The sequence below is a fragment of the Tachysurus fulvidraco genome, chromosome 5 (assembly GCF_022655615.1).
Source record: "Tachysurus fulvidraco isolate hzauxx_2018 chromosome 5, HZAU_PFXX_2.0, whole genome shotgun sequence".
Taxonomy (NCBI): Eukaryota; Metazoa; Chordata; class Actinopteri; order Siluriformes; family Bagridae; genus Tachysurus; species Tachysurus fulvidraco.
In genome coordinates this window covers 9,820,390-9,829,832 of record NC_062522.1, presented here as the reverse complement: position 1 = coordinate 9,829,832, position 9,443 = coordinate 9,820,390, and positions in this window count along the sequence as shown.

Below are 9,443 nucleotides of genomic sequence, written 5' to 3'. Positions count from 1 at the left end.
TTATTAACATTTTCTTTTTAACATATATTTAATTCTTACATTTACATTTCCAGTATTTAGGAGACGCCCTTATCCAGAGCGACTTACATTTTTATCTCATTTTGTACAACTGAGCAATTCAGGGTTAAGGGCCTTGCTCAGGGGCCCAGCAGTGGCAGCCTGGTGGACGTGGGACTTGAACTCACAACCTTCCGATTGTTAATCCATCACCTTAAACACTAAGCTACAACAATTCTTCTTTTTCTCAATCTATTTTTAGGATACCAAAAGCCAACAGGCGTTTCATCCTGTGTTCATAATGTGTATATTTGTGTATGTGACTAGTTCAATTTAAAATCATGTTCATGAAATAAATGCATGCTGAGGGAACCTGTGGAACATATTTCTTCCAAAATGTGGGTGTCAGTGCTGTGTAATGCTCCGATTGTTTGTTTGTTTGTTTGTTTGTTTTTTAGAGTTAATATTATAATTATTATCTGGGTCATATGTGTATGCATATTACTTTCATTATTTTATACAGCTAATGAAATTAATTCTTTGTGCTTTTATTTTTAGCTAGTGGATCGATCCAGCAATAAAAGAATTTAACCTTTTTTTTTTTTTTACCAGAATAATGGTGATCAACATTTTCAATCAGTATAAACACATGAATTATATTTATATCATTTGTGTCATCTTGGATAGCACACTATCTTTTAAAGCTCAAATTAATAATCTCACATGGATTGCATACTTCCATTTGCGCAACATTAATCGTCCCCGTCCCTTTCTTTCTAAGAATAATACTGCAGTTCTCATTCACGCACTAGTCACTTCACGTATAGACTACTGCAATGCTCTCCTTACAGGTATTCCCTCCAAATGGCTGCATAAGCTTCAACTGGTTCAGAATTCTGCAACTTGTGTTCTCTCTAGAACACCCTATACTGATCACATTTCTCCGGTTCTCCAGCAATTGCATTGGCTTCCAGTAAAATATAGAGTTCAGTTTAAAATCCTGCTACTCACTTATAAAGCACTTCATTACCTTGCACCACAATACCTTACTCAACTTCTCCAGGTTTACACTCTTTCACGTGCACTTCATCTTCAATTTCTCTTGTGGTACCTCGGATTAAACTTACTACCATGGGTGCCAGATCTTTTAGTTATGTTGCCCCCCTCCTATGGAATTCTCTTCCCCTAGATGTTCGAAATAGCGAGAGCTTGTTGACTTTTAAAACGCGTCTTAAGACTTATCTTTTTATACAGGCTTTCTTATAACATGTTTTATTAAGACTTAATTGCACTTTATATGTATATGCTGCTTGTTTATGTGTTTTGTTTTATGCAGTGACCTGTATATTGCTTGTAACGTGACCTTGGGTGTTCTGAAAGGTAATAAAATGCAGCATTATTATTATTATTATTTATTATATCTTAAATTTAAAAAAGTCAGGACTGGCTTTTAGTGGATGTGGATAATCTTACACAGAATTTTAGTGGTTGAAGATAATGGTTTCAAATTTTAGATTCTAATGAAAAAGCACCCAACTATATCACAATTTACTTTAAAAATAGTGAGAAATTTTTTACTTTAAAAATTTGTGAGTAAAAACTAACTTTCAATGTGAAAACATTTTCAATGAATATATTTCCGCTAAGGGGGTCACGGTGGATTAGTGGTTAGCACTTTCGCCTCACACCTCCAGGGTTGGGGGTTCAATTCCCGCCTCTGCCTTGTGTGTGTGGAGTTTGCATGTTCTCCCCGTGCCTCGGGGGTTTCCTCCGGGTACTCCAGTTTCCTCCCCCGGTCCAAAGACATGCATGGTAGGTTGATTGGCATCTCTGGAAAATTGTCCGTAGTGTGTGAGTGTGTGAGTGAATGAGAGTGTGTGTGTGTGTGTGCCCGGCGATGGGTTGGCACTCCGTCCAGGGTGTATCCTGCCTTGATGCCCGATGACGCCTGAGATAGGCACAGGCTCCCCGTGACCCGAGAAGTTCATACAAGCGGTAGAAAATGAATGAATGAATGAATATTTCTGCTAATCGGCTAGATGAGAACAGAAATATTTATGAACTTGTTAAAGCCATTAACGACCACTATGAAGTATGACATGATGTTAAACACTGACACAAGTTCCGTTTGTGGCCTGTGGTAGGAAAAGTAAATTGTCAAGCATTTTAAATTGTGCTTAAGGAGGGTGATTCAGTGCAGCCAGTTCACATTCTAACATGTTTTTGGGAAGTAATAGGAAACCAGAGAAACTGATGGAAACTTATGTGTATACAGTGAGAAACTCTACACAGGCTGTAACCCAAACTCAGGATCAAAGTGAGGACCCTGGAGTGATTATTACTCGGGACCCTTCAAGCTGTACCACCATTTCATGCAGATCCCAAACATAAAGTCATATGCGCTCGTTAGCAACTGCCCCTCAGGTTTAACACAAATATACAAATTGTTTTGCCTTAACAAAAGCAGAATTGATGAAACAGCAACAAGAGAAGGAAAAGAAGTATAGCTGCTGAAATTAAGAAGCAGAAAAGCAGTAGCGAGGGAAATGAAGCAAATGATTTTTGTACAAATAGATGTTGGCACAGAAGTAAGGTTTTTTCCTTTAGGCTACTAGCAAATGTTGTAATAACTTTTTGACCTTAGATCTTAGTATGTGCTACATGAAGAAATAAGAGTAAGTTGGAGTCTGTTAAGATGATCAAAGAATCTGGGAGACAAATCTGACATCAAACACACCGCAGTAAAACTAAGAAAGAAGATCGACAACATCCATTAAATGTGAGTGTATTCTGGAAAAGTCCTCTTCTAGATCTCTTCATCAATACTGCATCAATACTGTCTATCCGCTTGAATACTGCTATGTGGGCTATGCCGAAGCAGTAGATAGTGGTGCTGCTTCACAGCGTCAGATTCCCTGGGTCGATCATGGCTACTCTAAATTGTCCTCTAAATTGTACTCTAAATACTCTAAAGCTTGGTCCCTGATAACACATAAATCTACAAGTCCATTATAATTTTCCATTTATTCTTCTTATCATGAATCACCTACGGTGGCCGAGAAGTGCAAAACACATTAACAAATCCGAAAACAAATTAACAAATCTGAAAACAAATTCACAAATCTGAAAACACAACGACTCAGACAACCTGGAAAACATAGGTATAGTTTGTGAATGGAAACTTATAGATCATTGTACAAGAGACCTGTCATTCAAGATATACAGGTGAATGACAGGTCTCTTGTCCGATGATCGGTAAGTTTCCATTCACAAACTACACCTACTGTTTCCAGGTTGTCTGAATTGTCGTTGTGTTTTCGGATTTGTTAATGTGTTTTCGGATTTGTTGTATTGTTTTCGGATTTGTTAATGTGTTTTCGGATTTGTTGTATTGTTTTCGGATTTGTTAATGTGTTTTTGGATTTGTTGTATTGTTTTCGGATTTGTTAATGTGTTTTCGGATTTGTTAATGTGTTTTCGGATTTGTTGTATTGTTTTCGTATTTGTTAATGTGTTTTCGGATTTGTTAATGTGTTTTGCACTTCTCGGCCACCGTAATCACCATCTGTGAACCACAACATGCAAATGTCCAAATGTGAACCCTAAATTTTACCCATTTTTCCTGACAGAATATGCAGAAAGTCAGTGGAGAATACTTAATAATTTGAGATATTTTGGTCTACAGGCATTGCTGTGTCAGGGCTTTCAGTTCAGAATTGGCAGGAATTCAGTTCACATCATACATGTGGGCTGTTATCTGATTTATATGTTGTAAAATTGTACCCTTTGTATAATTGTTAGAATTACCCAGTTAGTTTGTTGCTAAAGTTGTGTGTTTGGTATGTTTCTGTATATTTTAGTCTGTTGGTATTTAGTTATATCACAATCTGTATCTTTATTTCATACACCACTTTGTTTTAACATCCAAATATGTTTTTTTATATATATTGTCTACACTGTATGTTAGTTTTAGCTAAAGTTAGCATGCATTCTTGATACCATTTGCCTTGGAGATGTGCTTGGCCTTGTGGAAAGCACCTTCATTCATGCTACAGTATGCACCTAAGCAGCGAGCTGAGCAATTATGCTACAGAGCTCAATTTTAGCTGATTAGTTAACATGTCATTTGTTTATTCTAGTCTTCTAAAGTTCATCCTCCAGAAATTCGGAAAAAAATGCAAACAATCAAGCAATTATTTATTTATTTATTTATTATTATTATTTATATAGCACACATTATACAATCCACGTTGCCCAAGGTGCATCACAAACAGTCATATAAAACACTTAATTTAAGGGTTGCATACAACCACAATACAGTATAAGAAGAAGAAAAAAAAACAAAAAAAAAATCAGACATTAAAACAAAAGAAAGCTACCTTATCACTAGCCAAAAACATAAAGGCCAAGCCCCCTCAGACTTTCCCCCATGCTACCTCTAATAAATGGGTTTTTAACAGTGCCTTAAACACACCCAGTGACTTTGCCTATCTGATGGAGTGCGGAAGATCATTCCATAGTAAAGGACCAACACGCGAGAATGCTCTGTCACCTTTGCGTTTATAAGTTGTTCTCACAGTCACAAGGAGATTTTGGTCTCTGATCTCAACAACCTAGACGGGGTGTATACCGACAACAAATCATCAGTCATATATATACCAAGCAAATCAAATACAACCAAAGAATGATAAGTTATCTAAATTTCCAACTTGAATGCCCTTGACCTTCCCTTTTATAACAAAATTTCTGTAGCTAGAAATCCCCCCTCCTCCACAAGTTATCTCTCATCTATTTAACAACTCAAACAGCACACCATATGCTATTAGCATAACGTTCACACTTCTGCCGAGCTACGTGTCATAGTCTGTTTGGCCATGAGAGCCAAACTGATATGTGTTCCTTCAATTAGAAGCTTCTCTCTTTCATCTTCCTCAAGGAGTGGAATTGTTTTTCATGTGCTTTTAATGGCCCAGTGTTTGATCTCTGTGTCCATTATGTGTAGGAGTCTGTGATCAAGAAAATGAGTGACCTCTGGCATGCACTTGGTGATTGCTGTGTACTGTAATGCAGTGTACAGGTCCAATATCACTGAGCATATTGGATAGAAAAATATAGACAGGCTTACTGCAACTGCCAAAAATATAAGTACAATATGTACAAGCGTACAATGTTGTTATGCGTAACATCGAGCGTTTAGGCATGGACTAAGCAATTCATCATATGGCAGTGGTGTTTCATACAGTAGCTGCCCTTGCGCTCTGATCCCAACCTTCTAAGTTGCAATATGCAAAGAAAAGTATTCCACTTTGCTTTAATGTATATGTGGCGATAATAAAGGCTTCTATGCCCCCATTTTATTCTATTTCATTTTCCATTACATCGGTCATTTTATAGACATGTCCCCAAGTTTACACGTCCCAATTTTTAGCTAAAAATAGACTAGATATTTTGGTGTTTCCTGGTGGTCCAGTGGTGAAGGCTCCCATGTTCTTGGTGCCCAGGCCTGGGTTTGATTCAATCCACAGAGGCGTTAATGCTCTGTTGGTCTCAACCCTGGATAAAATGGGAGTGTCCCATCAGGAAGGACATCCAGTGTAAAAGCCTGTATGTGGATAGGATGGTCTGCTGTGGTGACCCTGAACTGGAAGCAGCCAAAGGACAGAATTATCCAGGTAAGTATGTAAGCACAAAGATATAGGAATGGGACATAAAGGTTGGATGTTTTCTCCCACTGTATTGATGGACGATTATGCATCAAATAAATCTAATTAAATGGCAAATTCTGAATACCACCACCTCTGACATTGAGCACGTATCACTTATGAATACAATCATACAGATTACACAGTAAATTTACAATACTGACTGATTTTATTCAGCATACTGCTTCTCCTCCTGTAGCAAATAAAACCAATCCAATGTTTATTGTATTTCACCTTCTAACTAGAGCTAGAGTCCAAATTTCTACTTACTGCCCCATGTGATTTTGAGATGTTGTCATTCATCATTTCTAATGAGAGACAACAGACTGGAATATGACACTAAAACACTCAGAATAACACTTTAATAAGTTAATTTCCCGGATAAAGCGGTAGAAGATGGATGGATGGATGGATGTTCATTACTCAGCTCAGAGGTAAAAACATACTTCTGTAATAATGAGAGTTAAATAAATAAAGATTCCGAAATCCTTGCCATTATATAAATGATATTAGATATGATTAGATGTGTTGTTATGGTAATAATGCCTTTCACTTCAGCTCAAGTAAATTTGTCCTCAATTACTTTTATTCTACTTTAAGGTGTTTGTAGCACAATTTTACAGTTTCTAGCACTTTATCTGACATTTATGTCAAGCCCAGCTGAGTTATTGTACTGTTGTATTATAGCATTTATCACTCTGAATTAGACAAAGACAAAATCTTATGTTTTATGTTTTACGTTTCTCATTTGTGTTAAATGTCGTGGTGGAAATAATGGTACTGAATGTGTGCTCCGAACAGGAAAGTGCTATAACGGTATTAGTGGCCATTTTTTTCACTGATCTTCACAGTCTGGCATTACTGCTTTCTATTTTCTTTAAGTAACTGAATTGCCCTAAGGTTTAAACATGCAGAAAAAAAGACAAAATTCCAAAGATTATATAATATAAATCCATATAATATAACCAAAATTCTCAGAAGATTTAAACTGCAACAATTACGCCATATTGCCTAGCTCACCTCTGGCCAATTAAACTAATTCATGTCTGTTTCAACCTTAAATGTGATTCATGTACAATTTGCTTATACACAATTTCCTTTAACGTAATAAGAATAGATTTCCACATGATGATATTACCTGGGTTAGCGCAGCAACGGCTAAACAAATCAAACTCTGTACCGTTTGGGAAATATTTTCTATTTCTTTCTACAGAGTTGTAATGAAACAGGGTTTATGTTTTTCACTTATACATAATGCATGCAATGAATCACACTGACTCACTGGGAATGTCTCATTATATCTTGTATTTTAGTGCATTTCTAGCATTAATGAAACACATATTAAATGACTTTTACTCTGAGAATTATATCTTCCACAGAGATTATCGCCCACAGCAATTTTACATCATAAAGAATCCACACAAACCAAATTGGCAAGTAATGTCCAAAGCATTTCATTTGCACATAGGGATATGACTAACAATGTTTTTTTCTTTTGATTTCTGTTTTGTTCCACTTTTATTTTATTTAGTTTACATAATAATGTCAAAAAATGGATATAAAATGTCCTATAGTCAGAATATCAAGAGGATAACAATTGGCTAATTTTAATAGATAATAATGTTCATGATATCAATGTAGTGTGATAATGTAGGTGGCATGTAATGAGTAGATATGGTTGCAGAAAAAAACAGACATGGGTCAGGTGGTACACAACAACAGAGCAGAACGCAAACTAAACTTCTGTTTGGAAATGTGTTTGCAAATGAAAGTGATTTTATGTGTTTGAATGTATTGAAAACTTCTGGAATTGTCAACACGTTAATGGTGATGGATTCTGGATAGTGTAGGGCATGACTGTAGGCTGGCTGTAATTTGGGAGCTCACAGATGGGGTTGACCTGACAGTAGGAAATGAGGAATTGTCAGTTTTAGAAATACCTAAAATATAAATCTCACATTTTTTAGTAAAGAGAAGGATTAGTTTAGAACTACAGTCATTACAGGCCAGTTTGAAAATAGAAAATCTCCGAATGTATGACTCATCGTAAGCGGATAGGCTAGCTGAGAGCACAGGTTCATCAAAACAGGCTCATCAAAACTCTACCAGCACCTACCTCTCTCAGGGTAAGAGGTAGGTATACAGTAAGACTCTTCTCTGTTCTGGCACCGAGGTGGTGGAATAAACTTACCCTAGTTTTCTGAACAGCTGAACATCTTTTATGTCTGTATTTTTGAGACTCACAAACAGCTGGAACCAAATTCATTGTGTGTGTCAACATACTTGGCCAATATACTTGATTCTGATTCAGATCTTCAAACAACAGATGAAGACCTACCTCTTACTGAAACACTTAAACTAGAGCTTATGTTCCCTGTTTGTTTTGCGTATAAAAAAAAAAAACCCTGGTTAGTACCCACGGATGGAATCTGTGACCTAGTGAAGCAGTGTTAATGTATTTATCGATAGAGACTTGAAAGCACTTTGTACATCGCTGTGGATAAGGACGACTGTTAAATGCTGTAAATGTAAAACTGGAAAGTTCATACTGGGGAATCCTGAGTAGTTCCAAAATGCACCTGCTCTACCTCAAAAATGATTGATATGGTGACTTTTTCTGTGAGGAGATAATTTCACAATGCTTGTTTATAGCTACTATAATCTAAGTGATAACAACTATTGATTGACATGTTGTTATTTAATAAATCAATAAATGTAAAAATGGACAAACTGTAGTGTAAGAATACTTTAGGATGTGATGTTATGAGAAAATACTTAAAGTCAGGTTAATTATTTTTCTTTAACTGTATTGTCCAACTGTATTTTCTTATTTACTCATAATACACATATAACATTTAGTCATCAGTGTGGAACAATCTCCTGTAAGTATGTCACTGAAGTACTAATGAAACTGCTATAAAAGTTCTTAGTCAATGTTTAAACCTAAAAACAAATAATATTATTTAAAATTTAAAATGTAAAACCATTTATGATTACTGGGCTGGTTGTTGTTTCAGATAACTCATAAATAATGTAAAATTTATATTGTTTTGAAAAATAAGGCATGAATATTTCACCCAAAATGATCAATAACGCTCAGAAGCGACTAAAATCTTATAGCAATTAGCTCATCTCATCTGACATCTGTATTCATTTTGCACACCACGGTATTGTTGAATTCTCTAATCTGATTGTTTAAAATGTATTATATTAAATTTAATTAAATAATAAATTATATTATTATTATATTATTGTTATTATTATTATATATTATATTAAATTAAATTATATTAAAGTCTGGGCTCTAATATGGTATCTAATACATTATTCTATAATGGCATCTCATTCCTAGGGACTCTGAGGTCAGACAGTCAGACTACATAATGTAATAATGTATGCTTTAAATGTAAAAGACAGTCAATTCTTACCACAGGAAAACAGTGCAGAGGAGTTTGGACTTTCTGCTATCTTGGAAATAATACCTTTATTTATTTATTTATTTATTTATTTATTTATTTATTTATTTATTTATTTATTTATTTATTTATTTATTTATTTATTTATGTATTTATTTATATTTATTCTTGTCTTATTGAATCCAAGTTAAAAAAGAAAGTGAAAGAAACTGCTATAGTTCAAGTTTTTCAATTCAATTCAAGTTTATTTGTATAGCGCTTTTTACAATAGACATTGTCTCAAAGCAGCTTTACAGAACATAAACACAGAGCAGAAGGTAAACATAAG